This window comes from Falco punctatus, assembly GCF_963210335.1.
Source record: "Falco punctatus genome assembly, chromosome: 1".
In the NCBI taxonomy this organism is placed as follows: domain Eukaryota; kingdom Metazoa; phylum Chordata; class Aves; order Falconiformes; family Falconidae; genus Falco; species Falco punctatus.
The window spans coordinates 2,248,172-2,269,950 of record NC_137580.1 but is presented as its reverse complement, the minus strand read 5'-3'; positions in this window follow the sequence as shown (position 1 = coordinate 2,269,950).

The window sequence follows — 21,779 nt, the reverse complement described above, 5'->3', positions numbered from 1 at the left end:
GAGTAATGCCTTAGTGTTACTAAATGAAGAAACAGTGGTATAAGTTGACTGTATCTGGAATACAGAGGAGCTGGAGTGGAGGCAGGAGCCTTTGTAGCCAGGATTCTCTCAGAAGGATTTACAGGACTGGGCTTCAGCTTTAATTTTCAATTAAAATATTAATTTGTGGGGAAGTGATTAGAATGTGGAACTCAAAGTTAAACCAAAACAGTAAGGATTTTTGTATTTTAGAGTAGCATGGGCAAAACAGTCATTTGGTTGGTCTGTAGACCCTCATGGAATGGATCTCAAGGAGCTTAAGCCATATATTTGTCAATAATATGGTTGCCTTTAAGGTTTGTGTTGACAAATACAAACATCTGCAATAAAATAATAAAACAAAAGTGTCCGGCCTTAAAACATAAGCAGCCATAAATCTGCTTCTAGTATTAAAAGTATAAATAACAGGATCCTTCTTCCACAAAACAGCTCTGGATGGAGTCTAAGGATCATTAACTTAGTCAATTTTTGAAGTTTGAAGTGTATCCTAAAGAATTATACTGCTAAATATCCCCATAATTAAGTGTATCTGTGGGAAAGTGAGAAAATAGAGATTTCTTATGTGCTACTATTTTAAGGGCAACATCCTGTCTCCAACCATTGCCAGCTTTGGTTGTCTCACAAGTAGTGGAAAAAAATGTAAACAAGGATATATTCTTTTTTAAAATTACCTGCCTTATTTTGATTTAGAAAACTGTTTTACTAAGGATGATTATATTTTCCACAAATTTTTACTTTTTTTTTGAGAGAGAGATTTCTTTTTTAAAAGATTGATGAGGCATTATTGATCATTGTCTTAGAGAAATTTCAATAATTTAGGATGGGGTTTTTGGAATTCTTAATGCTGGATTAGGTGGTTAGACTAAATTTATCTTCAGGAAGACCTCGAGTTGTTTATTTTTAAGTTTGATGACATAGTGAGTCATTCCAAGAATGCAGATATACAGTAAGGGTGGCTGTGAGGAAAATGAGGTAGTATTGGTATAAGTGGCATTTATAATTTCCTTTTAAACACTACATCTTGCACCTTTTTTTATTTTACCCTGCGTTAATGATTGTGTAGTTAAAACTCAACATTTTTATAAAAAGTACCAGAAACCTAAGTAACAAAGTTGACATAGTATTAAGAGCATCTCTTGATGTTATTTCTAAGCTGTGAAAGGGCTGCATGATGTAATACTAACATGTTGAAGCATCCTGGTTATACAACTTTACAACAGCTAGAAGAGGCCAAGTAGCAACACACTTTCCTAACAAAAGGAGCATTGGGAAGGTGACAGCTGCCACCTATGAAGTGATGGAGGTATCCTGGGTGCCTTTGTCAAGCTACAGCCTAAGGCCAGTCTTGTTGGAGATAGAAGGAACTGTTAAAAGTACTGACAGGCATTTTAAGCAAGAAAGAATTGAGGAAAAAGTGAGGGCAAAAGTCAGTGGGGAATTGTATTTGTTATTATAATTTGTTCTTAACACAAAATAGAGCAGGAAGATAAAACTTTTTCTTTGAGTGACAGAAATGTAAACAAGAGAATTATGATTCCTTTTGAGAAATTAAGGTTGTGCTTTTTTCATGGCAAAAAATAAGACTGCACGTAGCATGCTAGTAAAACATTTACTAGAAGGCGTTTTGTTGCCTCTGACACAAAGGGGCCTTGAGGCTGAGAGACCCCTTGAAGCTATAGCCTTTTAAGTAATTATATGATTGTTTTCTTCTGTAGTGTGCTGGATGAAAATATATTATTAAAACTTTGACTAAGTTTGAGATGGGATAAACTGGAACTGATTAGAATTGAGCTAATTCTCATTTCTCTAATCCACATACCTGATGTGTCTCTCAAGTGACTCTTCATAAACTAGCATAGATCAAGTAGCTTACAACAGCGAGAAACTAAAATTTTCCCAGATGCTTGTAAAACACTTTAGGCAATTAACTCAATTTGAAATGAACGCTAGTTAGACACCTGTACACTGGTTGGATGCTCCTGACCTGTAGCTTCTATTTTACAGACCTCTTCCATCTTTTTGAGCCATTTAATGATGCTAGAAGTCAAAACTTTTGGGGACTTTAGAAAAGTGAATCCTTTCTGTTTATTATTACTGCTCTAATTGCTGAAGGGTGCATGGGTTACCAAAGAGAGGCTGCACATTATGGCTGTAACAACTATGATGACCCGCTATAGAGATTTATAAAATTTGTCTTAGTGCAGGTTTCCCAGCGTGCAGGAAACGTGCCTGAGTATCAGCACGAAAGCAAGGCCAGAAGGAAAAGAAATGCTGACTTTAGTTCAGAAACATCCACCAGCTTTGAGGTCATCAAATTTGAAAACACTAGCAACATGACTTCAGACGTAGATTCTGAAATGACCTATATTGTCTGTCACTGCTACGTCTCTAAAAACATGTATTAGAAATTCTTAAAAAAGGTACTCGGCTAGGTCTGTGGGATGACTAGTTAATACGGGCATAAATGTGTTAGCTGGTTGTTAGAAGACAGCTTCTGGGTAGCCGCTGGCTCATTGCAATTGTAATTTTCCTAAAGTCTTAAACGCTGAGGTAACTGACAGCAGCCATAGCTATGGAATAAAGAGCGATTTTTTTTGCATAAATGTGTTGAGGACTAATGGGAATAAGATATTTCATTTATTAAGCAATGGAAATATAACATTCCTTGCTTAGGCTCTGCATATCTTGACGTTCAGCCTGATAACAAACTGGTAATTCTGAAAATACGGTGCTTACCTATATTCTCTGTGGAGTAACAGCCAATCTGGCACCAAAAGGAAGAGATAATAAGAAGCAGAATTACCTAATATAAATAAACTCTGTGTTATCTGTTTTCCATTTTGAAAACACCACCTTTCTCTATCTTCCTGCATCTCATACTTAAATTGCGCAGTATGCCACCCTGAGTGCACTTGCTGCAGTTTAAGTGCAAAGTGAAACAGTTCTTATTTCTGAAGGAAAATAACATCAAGAAATACATGTAAACAGTTCTTGAGTAATATCTGGAGGGTTTTTTTCATGTACTTCAGTGCAAACTCTTTAACAGTGAGTATTGGTTTAAAATACTACTGAAAAAAAAGTCTACAAAAGCAAAGGTAAAAAGTGATACTGTGTGGTCATTCGGTTAATCAGTACAATCGACAGCTTGACAAATCTCCCTCGTCAAATGAAGCTGGAACACATAATCTTCAAGCTCTTTACATTTCATGGCATTTTAATTCCCCCCTCCCAGAATGTGTAGTAACAATGTAGTTTTACTCTTGCATGGAAATGCCTAACCAACACCTCAGGTGAACACGTACACGGCTACTTTGACACCAAAAAATGGGTTTAGCTCAAAATAAAACAAACGGAGAATTCACTGTACTCAGCACTTTGCGCACAACAGCAGCATGTCCTCCTGTGTAAAATATCTGTAATACTTTACTGTTGTGGCAGCTGATGAAATAGTAACGGTCTGCTCTGAATTTTTCATATGATATGCACATTTGTTCTCAAACATAAAGCCTGAAAGTAGGTCCAGTCTTAGAGGCTGGCTTTCTAAACATAATCCAGATTCATACCGCTCAGCATACGTAATTGAAATGCAGGACAGTATCTCATGGCTACACATTGTTAGCCACCTAACGTTAAAATGCAACAAAGCAAATGTAGCACAACAGCAATAGTAAGTTTCCCTGTCCAAACAAGCTTCTGTTTATCCCTTTAGTTTGTTAACCTACTGTTTGAATTGCTCTTAGAAAAGACCATAAACTACAGGTTTTCATGTTAAAAGTTAATAAGAATGTAAATCTTAAAAGTAAAGTGTAACCAAAGCGGTAACTTTGGAGCTGTAAGCAAAACAGTGGCATTACAGCCTGTGAAACATGAAAAAATTATGAAAGTGATAGTTACTATTTAGTTCTGGCCAGCCTCCACGTTCTGCAGCTGATAGCCTTTACCTTGGCAAGCTCAGATATGATTTTTACTAAACTAGAAGTTCATTTTGCAGTTTACTTCACAATGAAATTTATTACATGAAATATGGAATAGAAGGCAAAAATAAACTGATTTTAAATACTGATATTTTCAGAAGTTCAGGTTTCAGTCTCAGATGAAAAGCATTACTTCATTTCCAAATGATTGTAAATAGTTATCTCTGGAAGGAAGAAAAGATCTCTGTGAATTCCTAACCTTCTGTTTTTATTGATAACTTTCTAAAACTGATGCAAAATTGTAATTATTTCTTTTGTTTGTTTTTTACAGTTTTCTCTTTATTCTTTAAAAAACTTTCATTCATTCCAAGTAAAGCTTGGAATAGCAGTCATTGTAATATAAATGCAGAGAGATGGGGAGAACGAGGGATGGAGGAGTGGAAGAGAGAGAGGGGTTGCCATAGCGCAGACTTTCAGTAAGCCTTTAATTTTAAAGATCGAGTTATTCTATTATAAATACCAGTAGGACCCACAAATGATTCAAAATAGTACTGAATCTCTTTAAATTCTATTAACTCAGAGGAGTTACCTGGTTTATTTTGTAACTTCTCAGGAAAAAGATTGTCGTGTACTGTAGTATAAAAGATGCAATGTTTGGAAGGATATGCTTAATTCATAACTTAAGAAAGTCCTTGTATACTTTCTTGAGCATAAACCTCATCTCAATCTTAAATATAGAATTACCCATGTATTGTGCTTCTGTAATATTTTAATCATGGCCTATTGAAAGGATATTATGCCAAACCCAAAGCACTCCTACAGTTTTAGGAATGGACGAAAATTAATGAACCTCCCACCCTTTTCTGTATCAAACGGTGGATTTCTAGGAGCAGTAATCAAGTCTGAAAGTAATTATGCCAACTTCACTTGCATGAATAATGATTAATCTCTTAGAATTGTGCATATGCACCTTGCCCTCACGTGTGTTTCAAAACTAATTTCTTCTGAATTGCAAATAATACTGGCTGGAATGGGGTAGTGGTGGGAAGAAGGTGTTTTCGGGAAAAAAAAGCACTTTTTTTTTTTTTTTTTGTGTGTGTGAAACTTGCCCTCAGATTTTTTTTTTTTTTTGGTTGTTTTTATTCTAAAGCAAAGTGAAATCCCAGATCTTTCCAAAATAGTTATACCTTTACACCCTCAAAACCATAATCTATTCTGCAGTAGCCTATTGGGTAAGACACCTTTTTTTGAGATATGAAAGAGTCCCGAGTTTACAGGATTTGGAACAAAGACTTAAACTTGGATTTCCTGCATTTCATGTGCTAAAACATCATACTGTTGTACTATTATTTCTTATCCAGAAATTTCACCCAGGAGCTATAAAACTCACCTAATCAAACATGTACAACACATTTAAACATTTGTGGAAAATTTAATTTCTCATAAAAAGCAAACATCAATAACCACTCTAAGTTTGAAATTACATTTTTGTGTTTACAGTTGTATGGTTGTGTACACAATTAGGTCTGGAATGTAAAATGCATTTGCTATTCATACATACTGACTTTAGAGTAAATTCTGTGATTTTCAGATAACTTACTCTTTGTACCAGTGTTGACTGACATGACTCAATCAGAGGGCCTATCTGACCAGATGCTTTGGCCATGTTTCTGTAATGGTTTTATACATTTCCATTTTCCAGAACCCTCTCTTATTGCTTTAGCTACAGTAAAGGCATGGTACTCAGTAATAAATTTCTGAAACAAAAAATGATGGAAATAGTGTTCCTATAATGACTTTTTTTCCATAAGATTGACTAAGTAAATAACTTGGAATTTTTATCCAAAGGGATACTCTTAAATTTTGTACGTTTATTTAATCCTTATGCAGTGTATCATTGTGCAAAGTATCATACGGCTATTTTAATTTCCTTGTTCCTATGTTGCTATATTCCTTGGGGACTTTTTTTCCTCTCTGTGTAGGTATTTCTATCAGTCTCAAGACTTGTAAGTGCAGGCAGAGAGTCAGTTCTCCATTGCAATGGAGGATTTGTCTTAGTGGCCCTGGCCTCTGAGAAGAAATTCTAAGAACATATTTCGGGAATGTATTTACTATATATTTGTGAACTCAAAATATTCATTGTTTCTAAAACCTGAATGAAATCTTCAGTAATCTATGTTTATCATGCTAAACTGGATAGGTAACTCAGAAACTACAAGACAGTCTCTTGTTCCGGTAGCACTGATGTAATGCATTGCTTAGACTTGGCAAAATAAAGCACTTTCATGCATAGTACCATTAGGTACTGAAAAAATAATATTGTGGATGAAAGAAGATGTGGCAAGGACTCACAGACAAATTAGTGGAAGACCAGAGTTCCTTCAAGCCTTCAGCAGTGTGCCCTCTGAATCACAATACTTGCTGAAATTGGCAGTGATTTACAGTACAGCCGAGTCCTTACAAGGAAACAACAGACATGCTTCCCTAAGAAAATATGTATGTAACCAGGGCTTTTACAGGAAAGTCAAATACTGGGGTAAAGAAGGTTGAACAGGGCACAAGAAATGAAGCTTCTAACAGATATAATCTTCATAGAGAAAAAATGGTAGAAAAGATTCTGGCTTTAAGAGAGAATTAAGTGAAAACAAAATGCTGACATTCAGTTCTTCATGGAACACAATTCTGGTTCTCTATTTTTATTCTTAAGGTCAATCCTTTAAATGCCTTCTGTATTTAGTGAGATTTAGTATTACAAGAATTTATGGCTGGCACTGCAAAACTTGGGTTCTTGAGAGTGCCTTTACACTACTAATTCCATTGTTGTCAAATGGACTACTCATGTCAGAGTCCATGAACCTATATAGATTTTGAGGAAGTATTACAGGACTTTTAACAGATTTATAAAATACCTGTTTACCACAGTGGCATATTAGAATTAATAATGTTTAAAGAAGATCTGGTTAATTTTGGAGAAATCTATGAAATTCATGTATGCCATCCACTAAACTTTTGTGAGCAAATCATTTTCTAACATTACAGTTTTTAAGTTTTTGCAGAAATGTTGGGGGACCGGTTTCAAGCAATTCAATAGGGACATCATGTTTTCAATCAAATATAAATTCTAAGGAGGAAATAGATGTCCAGAAAATTCAAATCAGTGCACAGAAACAGGCTGCAACTTTCTGGTTAAAAGGGAAAAAGATGTCTGAATCCAACCCTATGTGTCTTTTCCTTTGCATGGTCTTTTTTCAGTTGTTTTTGGTTTCATGGTGGCTTTTTTGTTGTTGTTCATTGCTTTTGTGGGGGGTTGGTGGTTGGGTTTTTTTGTTTTTTTTTGTGGGGCAGGTGTTCATGTTCATGTCAGCTGAAGGATTAATAAGTAGCTCGGATTAAACAAAATTACCAGGTAAACAGCATAAGCAATGTATAACAACCAAGGTCTCTAGGTACACAGAAAATGAAGAATTTTTCCAGGCAAGAATTTACAGTGTAAAAAAGTAGGATTAGTGTCACAGAAAGATTAAATAGTTAACAGTTTTTAGCAGCAAAGTGCTACCTTTATAAAGTTCTTCTCAGTTTCATCAATCTAGTCCATGACAGAGAGGATTTTGAGCAGCAAGGGAGCTGTATGAAGAATATGTAGACTAATACTGTTCTGCCATTACTGCTGATGCACTGTTGGGTTATCACGCCATGTCTCTTTCATCTTTTTATGATCTTTACATGCCCTATATCTATTGCTACATTACATTTAATCATCTTTAACAGCTTGAATGTCAAAAAGTTAAATAGTTTTAACTATCCTTTTTTCACTTTAACAATATGCAACTTAACAGCACCTGTGCTGAGCTCATTAGCGCTATTGACAGATTTTGCGCCATCCTGTGCTGATGCCCTCACTGTTCTTATGATCATGTGATACATTTATGCACTATTGAACCTATGGAAGTTGATTTTATTACAGCCATGATTTTCCTTTGATACCATTTTGCCATCTAATTTGTCTCTCACTAATTACTTAGGTCTTAGTCACAGCTTTTCCATACGCTGTCTATAGCTGAAGAGAGAACAACGAATAATGTAATCCACAGTTTGTAAAGCTGGTGCTTCAGATTTTTTTCAGAATAGTTCATCTATTCTTATATGCATATTAAAAGCTTAATTCAGATTTTCTTACCCAAACACTCTAGTTTCAGGCCTATCTATTCTGATAATTACAATATCAAGTAGAAATTGTGATTACCGATGTTCAAGTTCAAATTTCAATAGATGCTGCTACGATGACAAGAGGAATAGAAAATATATCTTATATGAAGGGTCTAATAGAACACAACTACATTCACAAAGTAAAGGGTAGGAGTTCAGAAGGGTATCTTTTATAATCCATTGGGGATGAGGCAACTCTTCAAGTTAAGGAACCCTGAGAAAACGTATAAGGAGCTTCTTTCTGTGAAGGAATAATTAAAACTAATGACAAATGAGTTGAAAATCATTCTACGGTAATCTTCCAGGGGAAGAAACTTATGAGGTTTAATCTTAGAAAGTGCTAAGTTTCTGAAATAAATGTTTTTCATGGTTGCAAGCAGGAACAGGAGCTAGGTTTGGTGATCCTAATTCCTGTATATTTCCATTGCTCCTGAATATTTTTTCCCCTTTTTTTCCCCAAATAATATGGAAGAAAGCCTTCTTGTTTCCTTGCCATAGTAAACCAAAGACACTTAAACCTTCCCAGTTTAAAGGATTAGTGTCCTTGACTGCCTCCATCAATATACTTCCAGATTTTTCAGGTTGATGCAATAGACTCTGAAAGTGTCTTTGTGACCTTTCCAACACAAAAATGTTTTCTGATCTGGTTGTACAGTCAGCTAGCCTCAGGAGCAGATAAGGTATGCTGTGCTGGTCAGGCAGGTGATGAGACCACTGCTGTACCAACTCTGGCACTGCACCTCTGGCATCCATGCCCAACACTAGATGCTTCAGCTCTACTGCTGCAGTGGTTCATTTATATTTTATTTCTGAACAGGAAAAGGTGGAATGGTACAAATCTGCAACTGCTGGGTAAGCTACTGATGGTAAAAAGCCTGAATCTTCTCAATGATCAGATAATATTGTGAAGCATTTATGCCTGTGAAAGTTGTCAAATCTCATGAAACTGCTATTAATAACTCCACACCTGGACTACTATGTCCAGTTCTGGGCTCTTCAGTACAAGAGAGAATCCAGTGAAAGGCCAGTAAGATAATTAAGGGACTGGAGCATCTCTTCTGAGGAAAGGCTCAGAGACCTGGGACTGTTCAGCCTGGAGAAAAGAAGGCTATGGGAGGACCTCATCAATATGTACAAATACCTGAACAGAGGGTATACAAAAGATGGAGCCAGGATCTTACTAATAGTGCCAAGTGACAGGGCCAGAGGCAATGGGCACAGACTGAGACACCGGAGAGTCTGCCTGAATATCAGCTAACACTTTTTATTGTGAGGGTAATAGAGTACTGGCACCAGGTTGTCCAGAGAGGTTGTTGAGTCTCCATCCTCGGAGATATTAAAAAAGCAACTGGACATGGTCCTGGGCAACTAGTCCTAAATGACTCTGCTTGAACAAGGGGGCTGGATGAGAAAACTTCCAGAGGTCCCTCCCATCCTCAACCATTCTGTGATTCTGTGAACAAAGGATCTCATTTAGGCAACAGTGTTTTCAGTAAAAAAAAAAGATCATCACAAATCTGGAAAAAAGAAATGTGTGGTGGGTTAACCTTGGCTGGATACCAGGTGCCCACCATACCACTCTATCACTCCCCTACTCAGCAGAATTTGGAGGAGAAAGTAAGATGGGTAAAAACACTTGCGGGTCAAGATAAAGGCAGTCTAATGAAGCAATAGCAAAAGTCAGACATGCAGAAGCAAAGGAAAACAAAAGATGTTGTTCTCTGCTTCCCATCAGCAGGCGATGGTCGGCCACTTCCCGGGAAGCAGGGCTTTGGAACACGTAGCAGTTGCTCCAGAAGACAAACATGGTGAATAACAAATGCCTCCCCCGCCCCTTCCTCCTCCTTTCTCGCAGCTTCTCTATCTGAGCAGAGATCATACGGTATGGAACATCCCATCGGTCAGCCTGGGTCAGCTGCCCTGGCTGTGTCCCCTGCCAAGACCTTGCCTACCCCCAGCCTACAGGTGAGGCGGGGGCAGGTTGGAGAGAGCCGTGATGCTGTGCCAGCGCTGCTCAGCAGCATCGCAACGCTGCTGTGTTGCCACCGCCTTTCTAGCCACCAGCACCAGCACAGCACTGGGAGGGCTGCTGTGGGGCTCGGCCAGACCCCGTACAAAATGATAAACCACTAACTGCACTAGTGTTTGACTTTTCAGTCTTCAGTTCATTCTCATATCCCAGCTACCATTACATTTTACTTCTATTATTAGTGACTTAAGTACAAGTTCAAAGTAAATCCAATATATTTTCTAAGAAAAGAACCTAGAGACAAGTTAATGTTTTAAGTTTTACAGTTTAATGCCTATTTTGTGCTAACTGTCCAGAATTTTTTACATTGAGATTTAAATTAATAAAAACAGTGTTTTGTGGGAAAGAGTTAGTTTTGATCCATTTTTAAAACTTTCTTTTTATTTTACTATTCCTAACAAAATATTTCTTTGTCTTGTCAGCCTGACTTTCAGAAGACTTTTTTACCTCCAGAACTTCTCAGGAACAGGAAAAATCCTTCCCTGCCCAAAATCTGCTAACCATGAAGGCTTCTGCCTAAGCTTAAACATTTCCACCTCTGCATTTATATAAGATATTATAATTTCCTAAGCTTAATTTACACAATACAGTCAGATGCAACCAGGTTTATAATCTCATGCTTAGGCTGAGTTTCATTATAAGGTTAAAAGAAATACTACTATCAACAGAAGCAGATAGTTATATTGCCATTGAAAGGGTAGTTACTAGATATAGTTTGAATACATCAATACAGAATTGATCCTTGTACTTTCAGTCTGTCTCCAGAGCAAATTGTAATAATATTCTCCATAAATACTTACAGATAGCTACTTCTACTTGCTTGATTAAACCAAAAAGAGTGCAACACTTTACGACTTGTTAGCTTCCAGAAGGGTTTCAGGCAATTTAATTTCTAACCAGACATAATCTGTACATTTGCCTATCTAGTTTCAGAATCATTAATTATGTTCAGTGTGTCAGAGTTAACTTGTTTAGATATTTTGATTACTAAATTATTTGTTTGGCAAGTAACTCTCTTTGTAATATATTTTTCACTGCTGCCGCTCCTTCCGCAAGCAGATATTTCCATTAAGGAATATACCTGTGCCAGCAAAACCAGATGTGTTTATAGACAGTTTCCTTATTTTAAAGATTATGCTTTTAGCTCAAGCTTAAAAAAAATAAATTCTATTCTACTGGGCACGTAGCATAGGTTACATAGGCAAACATGTAACATAACATAATGTAATGTAACATAACATAATGTAATATCAAAACTGTTTTTAATTATGTGCCTTTAATGATTGTTTTTCTGTTAGGATGCTGTTTAGCATGGAGTGTGACCAAAGAGAATCTAGATTTTTTCTGTTTTCCATCCTCCTCTCTCAGATAAATATTTTTCTGGCAAAATTCCAAGGATTTTTTCTGTAAATGTCTATCTGAGGTTCTAAATATCTACCACTTTACTAACAACATCTTGTTGAATAACATGTTCAGTATAAGAAAACCAGTAATTTCTGAAAAAAACCCCCTGTTGGCAAAAGACTCGGTCAAAATCAGGAATTGTTTTCATTATTAAGCAGAAGTACTTTACACAAAGTGCCCATCTATGTCAGCTTAATGAATTTTGAATTAAAATGAAGCTTCTTTAGAAGTAATTTTGACTATTGTATGATTATCAGTTGAGTTTATTATTACTAGTGCAATTATGGTATGCTCATAATTCATTTGTCTGGAGATACACAATGAAGTGTTGCTAGTAGCATTAGAGATCATTGTTGTGAAAAAAACCCCTTTCTGGTAATGGATCGGGTATTGCGAGACTCCATAGCTAGTGCAGATTAATGACTCTATTGCACCTTTCTCCTTTTAACAATATAAAGAGGAGGGATTGTCCCAAGATACCTAGTTACTATTATCCACCTACAGTTTCACCATTACTCAGCAGACATTGCACCACTCAAAACATGTTCCATCCTCTGGAGCATGTGTTCTAGTGCTGATTAATAGTGATATATTGATCTTGGAGAGCTGGGTTTAGCAGCCTTGCTCTGTACACTAAAATTTAAATTGATTTTGAACAGGATGATTTCCAAACTATTTTGAAGATGGTTTATTCATGAATCCACATGAACCATAGATTTTCTTATTTTTCTTTTTTGTCTCTGAATGGTGGGATCTGAAGCAGGGCAGAACTGGTCGTGACTTGACAGAAGTATACATCCAACAGTGCTTCTGTAAGCCATATTGCTGGGAATTAAGATTATCTGCTAACAGATGAATTTTAAACTAAATGAAAATAGCTTTCCTGTGCTGCAAGCAGAGAACATGGAGATATATAAGAGGTAGCAGGGAGTAAAGAAATTACACGGAACAGATTTCCAATAGGAGAAGAGCACAATTCTCCCTGAAGTATTTAGAAACTTTTTTTTTTTTTAAATTTTTCTAGACTGGTGCTCAAAACAGAAATACAATTGTAGATAGGCATATATAATTATACATGCAAATACTCCTCATGCAGTTATCTATTGGGTAACTGCTTGAAAAGGTTGGGTCTATAAAGTGCTAAAACCAGTTCTGCTATAGCAGATCAAACTTCAGAAGGAGGCTGAGTCCAACTAAATGTAGTCCAAACCCCAGCTGCCCATTAAACTTCAAAATTAGAATATTTCCAAAATAATTTCTAAAATAAAAAGAATTTCAAGTATGAAGTTACTGAAATATGTAGCTGAAGAAGAGTTTGTCTTCTTGAATCTTACAGTTATGTCATGCCAATAACATTAAAAAGGCCAATTTTATATAATTTACCATTATTACTTTGCTGATATATAATTATCTTGCAATACTATTAAATCTATGTAATTAAAGAAATAGATCTACATAAAATGCATGCTGTGATTTCTCATGCTGCACCCCCTAGGTTGCCATCGTATTCACTGCTCACGTTTCCTTGCCATATTCGAGGTGATGATTCAGCAAATTTCAAATCCACAAATATGCAGAAGTTCTCTCTTTCTGTATTCTTAGACCATTAACCACACTAAAAGCTCTTCCCAGTCTTCATTGTCCAATGCAAGGGAATAGCAAGGGCCATGATTCATCCACAGATGCAGGAAGTAATAACGAGAACAATTGTTCAAAGATTGAACTGAATCATATACTTATCCATATCTATGTTAACAGAAAATAAGGCTTTTATATGTATAAGTAAGGTCAGACATGCATGTTTGGAAGAGGACACACAGAGATTATCCTGGGCATTGAAGAAATTGAACATATTAGAGACCTGAGGTCTGTGAATGTTAAAAAATTTCTGCAGTCTTTTAAAGAGATTTTCAATTCCTACCCTTTAAGCATGATACAGACTTACACTTCTGTACAGGCTTGTATGGACAGAAACATGAGATACAACTCTGTACATGCATGATACTCTTACAGATTCTACCCATGGAAGTTACTGGCTAGAGACAAACATTTCACAGAAAGACAGAAAAGCCTTGAAAGAGGGAGAGCAAGTAAAGAAATGACATTAACTTTTTCATACCACTTCACACTATAAGCACTGAATATAAACAGCTTGTTTTGTTTCATATGAGTTGCTTCCTTCCCTATCACTTACTAACTCTGATTGATAAGACAGCTTCCTATGACTTTGGGCTGTAGAACATCTTGCCAGTCCTCCATGGGCAATATGTTTTAAGTCAGATTTTGCAGCAAATCAGCTTGCTCTGTCATACTTTGGCCTTTACCTTTTCCTCCGAAGATAATTATGTTTGATGACTGTCTGCATAAAATGCATCTTACTAGTAATAAAATATCTTACAAGTTTTGTAAGAGCATTATAATAACATAGCATTCGATTTATCTATACATGTTCAACACACTCCTTATACTATCAAATGTCATTTCAGCAACCATTCAGATGAATCTTTGAGCTTCTCTGAGGGTGTTTGAGAACATGACTAATAAATCACAAGCAAGTTTGACTAAATGTAACAGCTGTCAGCTAAAATGTATGGTTAGTAGAACACAGTGGATTCCTGGTGTGTGTGTAAAGGACAAGTTAAAAAAAAAAAACCCTGTAAATGACTAATGGTTAATGTACTGTCTTATTTACCTACTTATTCTATGAGGTGGGCTTTTTGGGTGTTTTTTTGTTGTTGTTTTGTTTGTTTTGGGGGTTTTACAATGTATTTCCTGAAGGAAAAAGCCACAAATGTGGAAGCCATTATTGTTTTTCTCCTGTATGAACTTGGATGCAAATTGTTTAAGGTACTAAATTGCTAGGTAGGCATGTAACTTGACCCCTGAGAATTCAGTGTGTCTAATATCTCTAGGATTTCAGTCCACATTGCCATAACTGTAACCCTAAAAGTCTTGAAATGCTTTCTGTTTATGAAGAATAGCTTGGAGATGGAATCCTGTTCTGATAGAACATGGTTTTGGTAACAGAAAAAAAGCAGAATTACTGTAACCTTGCTTGCTGTGCTGCTGGTATGCTGCAACCTTTCCCAAACTTTCTAATGCAGTACTTTCTTGTTGCTTCCTGTGCTTGCATGCATTATTGTTCTCTGCTCATCTGCAAAACATTTTCTATTTAATGAGTCCGTGAAGGACTCATGGAGAAGGAGCATTTCCTTTTCTTCATAATGTATCATTGCCATTCAGTATGGAGAAATGTTAATTATTCTGAACTTGTTGTTGGGTCTTTACTCACCCTACTTGAAATAATTTCCATGTAAACAACTAGGAGAGGTGATGAGTACAAATTGAGCAAGAACTTCTGAGCACTGATGGTTTGGAAAGAGCATAGTCTATCTATTCTTAGCTTTAGCACTGCTGAATTTAGCATCAAGAAGCTGTTTGTCTGTGTAGTGGCAAGTGTTGATGAGTGAGTCGGAAATACTTTGCCAGGAAACTCATGTCTATGCCTTTGACAACTGAGATTAATGCGTTCTGCAATGTCTTTGAGTTTCCAAACTTCTTTTGAAGTCCTTATAGAGTTATAACAAAGTTTGTTTATTATATCTACAGTTCTAGAATAGTTTAGAGCTTGTTCAGTTATTAACCTTTTGTACATGTGAATACACAATATAAAGAAATAGTATCACCCTTGCCTTTTTTTATATATAAAAGCAACACAAAAGAGTGGATTTTATTATCTATATGCATTGCATATTTTTCACCCTATGATTTCCAGGATGTGCTTGATATAATCTTTTTACCGCACACAGAATAAGCTTATTTTCAGGCCGCAGTTTGAAAAAATTAAGCTTCCACAGCAGGTACAATTGGGAATGTATGCACATCTCTGAAATCAGCAGGACCTGTTGAAGAAGTAGCCATACATTACAGGCCTAAACTGACATTTGATAGATTCTTAGAAGACAAGGCTGCTGCTGTTCTGGCTCATATTTATTAGGTGTGCTTTCAGGTTTTGACATTTTTCCAAAAGCAGGAGCAGCTCTTTTGTAAGGGGAGGAAAAACAACCTTTCCCATCTGCATCAGTTTTGCAGACACATAAAGGAGCTAAAATCTTGGCCCAGGCTCTTAATGTGAGTCTGTAGTGCCATAGAGGGCCCCTAATGGCCGTAAGATATGTTGACCCAGTAGTTCATTTAGTCATGGATTATTAAATTTGTTTCCATATGTGCCATAACTATGTAATCATCGTGATGTTTTCTGTGCCCCCATATGGGATTCAGATGTTGATGTGTTTGTTTGTTTGCTTGGTTGGTTTTTTTGTTTGTTTGTTTGGTTGGTTTTGGGTGTTGTTGTTGGGTTGGTTTTTTTGGGTTTTTTTTTTACTTATTTCCAGTCAGAGAAAAAGAAAAGCTGGTAGAAGCATCCATCAGCTGGAGATGAAGTAGATTTGGCACACTCACATTCCTTAGGCTACTTGCTAGCAAATAAGAACAAAATTCAGAGCAGCATACAAAAATTATGTATAATACAAATCTCATTATTTGTATTTATTTAAGAGCTAGTAAACATCTTTTAACAGTGTGTGAAGTGACAATGCCCATGGCCAGGAGATTTCCTAGTTTTATACTCGAATTTGAGATATCGCAATAGCCACTGAAAACTGTGAAATAATCTACATGTTTTCTTCCAAAGGGAATATAGCGATTTAGATGTGTTATATTTTGCAAGTGCCAACAGAATGCTAAAGAATCTTTCAGCTCTTTTCTTAACTCACACTGGATCTCAGATGTGAGCGGCAAGCAATTTTTGATGGTAACCTTTGTTGGAGGCTATTAGAGGTACAGGTGCTGTTTATTTGGCAATGGATGTCAGGAAGGCTCAGGCTGGGAATCAGAGGTCCTGGTAATACAAACCATAATATAAAATCTGAGCTTTCTAAGGAATTACTGACAGTAGCTTATTGTCAGCTTTAAATATTTAATCTAATAAAATCATGAGCCAAAACAAGTCACATGTTTGAGTGCTACTTTGGGGAAATTGTTGCAGTGTCTGTTTTATATGGATGAAGAAACAGGGGTACTGTAAACAGTTTTACAGGATTTTTAAAATTAAATTTGGATTCCACTATCTTTCTAGCTTCAGATTTTTGTGAAATTAATTCTTTGCAAACCCATCAGTTCACTACAAGAAATTGCAGTAAGTCTGATGGCATCATGAAGAGAATAAAAAAGTGCTTATTATGCTTTGTAAGTATCACATACATTTCTAATCATCTACATATATCTGCCTGACAATGCAGAGTTAAATCCTGGAGACTTCTAAAATTAGTATTGACAGAGCTAAATTATATTAAGGAAACACTGAGAAGGGCTATCGGGTAACAAATGGTCCTGCTTGGTTCCATTCAAGCTGGTAAAACAATATTTTGCAGATTCTGTGTGAGAAAATACTGTAGAATAATCTAAACCACAACCAAAGTGCTCAATGACTGTTCAGGCACTTACCACTTTAAAAGAATCATTGCATTCCTCAGGCTGGAATCTCGGGCTGTTGAACCACTAACAGACTTCAAGCCTACACAGGTGAGAGGTTGAATAGCTTGCCAATAATTACAGTAGCCTCATCCACTCCCACTGAACATTTGACTTGCCTTCTTAGCCTGTGCCTGACATACAGCAGCTGGGTCTCTGGCAGGGCTCATGTTCCAGCTGGGAAGGAGCAAACACCAGGCTCACTAGGAGGCAGAAGCTCATAGCCTCAGCCATTTCTCGGCAGAGATTATTCCCTGCAGCCAGATGGTTTAGCTTAACATTGTAGTTGGGTATCAGTTGCAGGCTGGAGGCAATGGTCATATGGACTGGCTTTCTGCTGAGGCAGGGGTCTGCTTGGATGAGTTTTCCTTTTGCTATGTTTTGTTTTCTCAGTCATTTTGTGCTAAGTATCCAACAGTGGAATGAGTTAGAACGGGGAACGTGCTTAACTGCGCTAGTCCTTTTGCTATGCTTGATCCTGCCAGGAAACAGGCTCCAGGTAGAAAGTAGTTGTTTTTTCTCCTTGCACTGTCTCTAACTCCCAGCTGAGAATGGTACGTAACGGTACTGGTGCTGTTCCTCTCCCAGTACAGGTGCTATTCCTCTCCTTGCTTGTGACTGTGGTCCTTTGGTTGGTTTTTTTGGGTGTTTGTTGTGGGTTTTTTTGGTGGGTGAGGGGCAGGGAGGGCAGTGGTCAAGCAAGGAGTGTTACTACCTTACAAAGGTAAGGAAAACTAAGGTAAGACACAACACAGAGAAGCATTCCTTTTGTAATGATGGAATATTAACAAATAAGATTTAATGCGTAACTAAGGAGATTAAGCATTTGTTGGTTAATATCTATTTCTGACCTAGTTGGATCCTTGGGGTAAATCTCAATGTAATGCCTTGTTTAGAGAGGATTCTTCCTGAGATTCTTCAATAAACTAAACCCTTCTTTCATAAGGGTTATTGAAATATATGACTAAAGAGAAGTGAAAACTGCAGATCTGTCATTCTGTTACTGTGAAACAAAATGCATGAAACAAAATTCAAAAGGTCACCAACACACAATTTTCTACCCAAACTTAGCAGTAGAAACCCCCCACCCTGTACGTGTATTAGAAGCATTAAGAAGAATTTTATTTCCCTCCTTTCCCTTTGATGTAGGGTCCAGGCATATCTACAGCCTACACATTCTCTGGAGTGTAGAACGTATCTCTGATTATTAGAGCAATCACATTAAGGAAACAGGAAAGAGGCTTATTCACTGAGTTAGGCCTTTACTTGGTTTCCTTCAATCCTATTTTTTTTCTTCCTTAAAGAATTGTGCTTTGCAGAACCTGTAGGTAACACGTTTCCATGGATAGCTTATGCTAATGTACAGTAGAAGTAAAGCAGGAATAAACTGTAACTGAGAAGCTGCTAATCTGCATTCAATGCATTTAGCTGTGTTGAACAGATGCGTGCAATGAGACTGTCATGGTGACTGAGTCAGCCAGCACTCTTTGAAAAGAAAAGCATCAAAACACCTGAGATGGATACTACTGGTGCTGGTAAAAACGCAAGTTTTCTTGCAAATTCTGAGATGCCAGACAAGCAGACAACTGTTTTCTTTTGTGCCTGCACAAATGCTTCCCTAAGGGAAAGAAGTCACTCTTTTTGTGTCCTGTGTCCTGTATAACTTTAAATATGGACAAGATTATACAAGATTATCATAGAAGATTTTAAATACATACAATCTCAGCGTTGGGTGGGGTGGGGCGGGATGAATTTTACAATTTTTGTTCTTAAAAATAATTACTTAAAACCTTTTATTATGAATAATTAACTGTTAAAATAAGATTTTTTTAAAAAAATCTTTCATCAAGTGTAGTGACAGATGTATCCCTTAAATCTAACTTCAGTGCTGTGGAGAAGGAAGGGCCTAGCCTCAGCAGCAATTCATAACAAAGTACAGTATAACACAAGAGAAGATAGACAAATGAGGAAGAAGAATTGCAAAGAAAAAAAGATACATCCTGCCAAGCAGACGTTGTGTAAAAGGTCAGGAGAGAAAAAAAAAAAGCAGAAATTCAGTGGTAGATAATAGAACAGGAGAATAATTAATTAGGATGAAAGAGAATTAGGGTAAAATCTTAGTTCCACTGGGGGACTGGCTCAACTCCTTATCCAGTGATGCCATTTCTGCATAATACAGAGGATATAGGAAAAGATGACAGACTGGATGTAAAGAAGGTGAGATAAAGAGGGTTTTATTTTTTTTTCCCTCTGGGGTATGTTTGTGATATGAAGTATAGGTATACTCACGTATGGCCTAAAGATGTCTAGCCTTTTTTTTTGGTGGTGTTTTTTTTTTTATTTGTTTTGGGTTTGTTTTTGGGGTTTTTTTGGTTGTTTTTTTTTAAAAAATTCTGGAGGCTGCTGTTAGATTAATCATCAGCCAGTAGCTGCCAATTTACTCTGTAACTCAAGCATATAGGCCAATTTTTATTTCTTCATTTTTTAAATTTCACTTTCTCCTGTCCTTTAACAAAAATGTATAAATTTTGAGTTCACTATTTGTGGGTTTCTTATAATTGTATATGGAATAGAAAGAAAGTCTGAAAATATGTTTAAATTTATTTATCGTCTATGCTTTTCAAAAAATTGTAAATTGGTCCAATGCTATCTTGAAATTGTCTGACATCTTTAAAACTATAACTCTGAGGAACCTTACAAATTCAGGACAGACTATATGAAAAACTGATATGAAGTTTAGAACCAATCATAAGTGATCATGATTTATTGCACCACATCAAAACCAGATAACCGCTAAAATCCATAATTCATTGTAATAGTATCATAGTCAAGCCTGACAAAAAGTCATCATGTTTATACTTTGATAGTTCAGATGAGTAATTTATTGGTTCTAAAAAATAATGTACTGTAAAAATACTCACAGGGCTCTATACTCTGTCAACAATAAACAGCTGTATTATGTATACAGGTCCATGCACTGAAAGTGCCCTTCAAGTAGCCTCCATGAATGTATTAAGGATAATACAGTATCCTGATACGCTAAGCAATCTTACTTGCCATAAACTTTTAATGCACTAACTTTTTAGTAAAATACCATTGAAAATCATCATCAATGCTCCAAGCCAGATTTGTCCTCTCTGGCTCCTGTGCTACCTTTGCCAATACAGGCTACAAACAATGTCCTAAAGTTTTACGCCTATAAAGGAAAGTTAACCTTTTCTCCTAAAATACCAGTAAAGGTTTATTGATCACATTTATAATTTGTAGAATGTTCAGAGAATTTTATTAATAATAAATGAACAAAAGCTAAATTCCAGAAAAAAAGAAGATAATTTTTTATATCTCAGCCTATCCTGAGATGGGGACAATTTATCTTCGTTTTGCTTATCTAAGTAGTAGACAGAAATGGCACAATGTATAGAAAAATCTAGTATTGACAATGGCTTTTGTTCTGCAAACTAGAAACTGATTAAGGAAATACAAATACAGGCTTACAGAAGGTAATAAACCAAGAGAAAAACAAGAGAAGAACAATGTCTCAAGAAATGAAATTTCAATGAGAAAATAACGTTTCTGAGTTACTATGCTTGCATGCTATTACACAGTCTTAAAGATGATTTCTGCTTGATTATCCAGCTGAAATCAAGAAGACCTCTTGTTGTAAGAGTACTTGAAACATTTAATAAAAACTGGAAGTTCTAGCCATGAAATCCTGATTAATGTTGCATTTGAAAAATGACATATTTTTGGCCTATATTTAACTTGTCTCGTATAATTTTTATATTATCCTCATTAGTGTGGTTTATACGCAAATTTGATTGTTTGTCATTTGGCTATTTTTTAAAAAAGATTTTTCCTTTCTGAAATCTCATACACTGTTATCCTGAGCAGTAGCTGCTGTCTTTTACTTTAGAGTTTGTCATCTTTTGGTGATGGATACAATTGGATAAAATTATTTTACGTATAAATATCTGGCTAAAAAATTAGGTGCTTATGACTTACCAAAATCAAACTATTGACCTGTTAAGATCCTTGGCTTTTAGTATATCTTACAGATTTTCACGAGCCTGAGCTTCATCATGTGAAAATGCATATGATGTAACGTTTATTTTTTTAAATGTTAACAGCAAGGATTAAATACTTTCTCCTTGGAACATATGTTGTCAAGAAAAAAAAGATACTACTACATCTAGTAAGCCTAGATAAACTAAAAAGAGCTGAGAAAAGGGTAGCCTTACTAATTTCTCTTTATGAGAGGATTCATCATGTGAAATGTGTAAGTCTGGCTTTCATTTTACTCCAGATACAGGTACTGAGACTTGCCCTTGCAGCAGATGAAGGCTCTGTGTCTTCATATGGTCTCTGCCTTCCTTTCCTTACAACTAAGATTTTTTTTTCCAAATGTAGCCAGAGCTTCAGATGTAGTAATTTCTCATTCTTATTTCATATTTAATCTGCATTATGACGTTAACAAAATAAACCATATATTATATCTATGATGCATAGTTATTTTTTAATTCTTCTAGTGAGTCTAAAACAAAACATCTGTTCCATTTTGAGTAAAAATTAAATTCCTTTTTGTGAACATAAAGTAATTAGTCCAAAAATTTTGTAATGCTTTTATATTCTTTATGTCTCTGATCTAAAATCTTTCT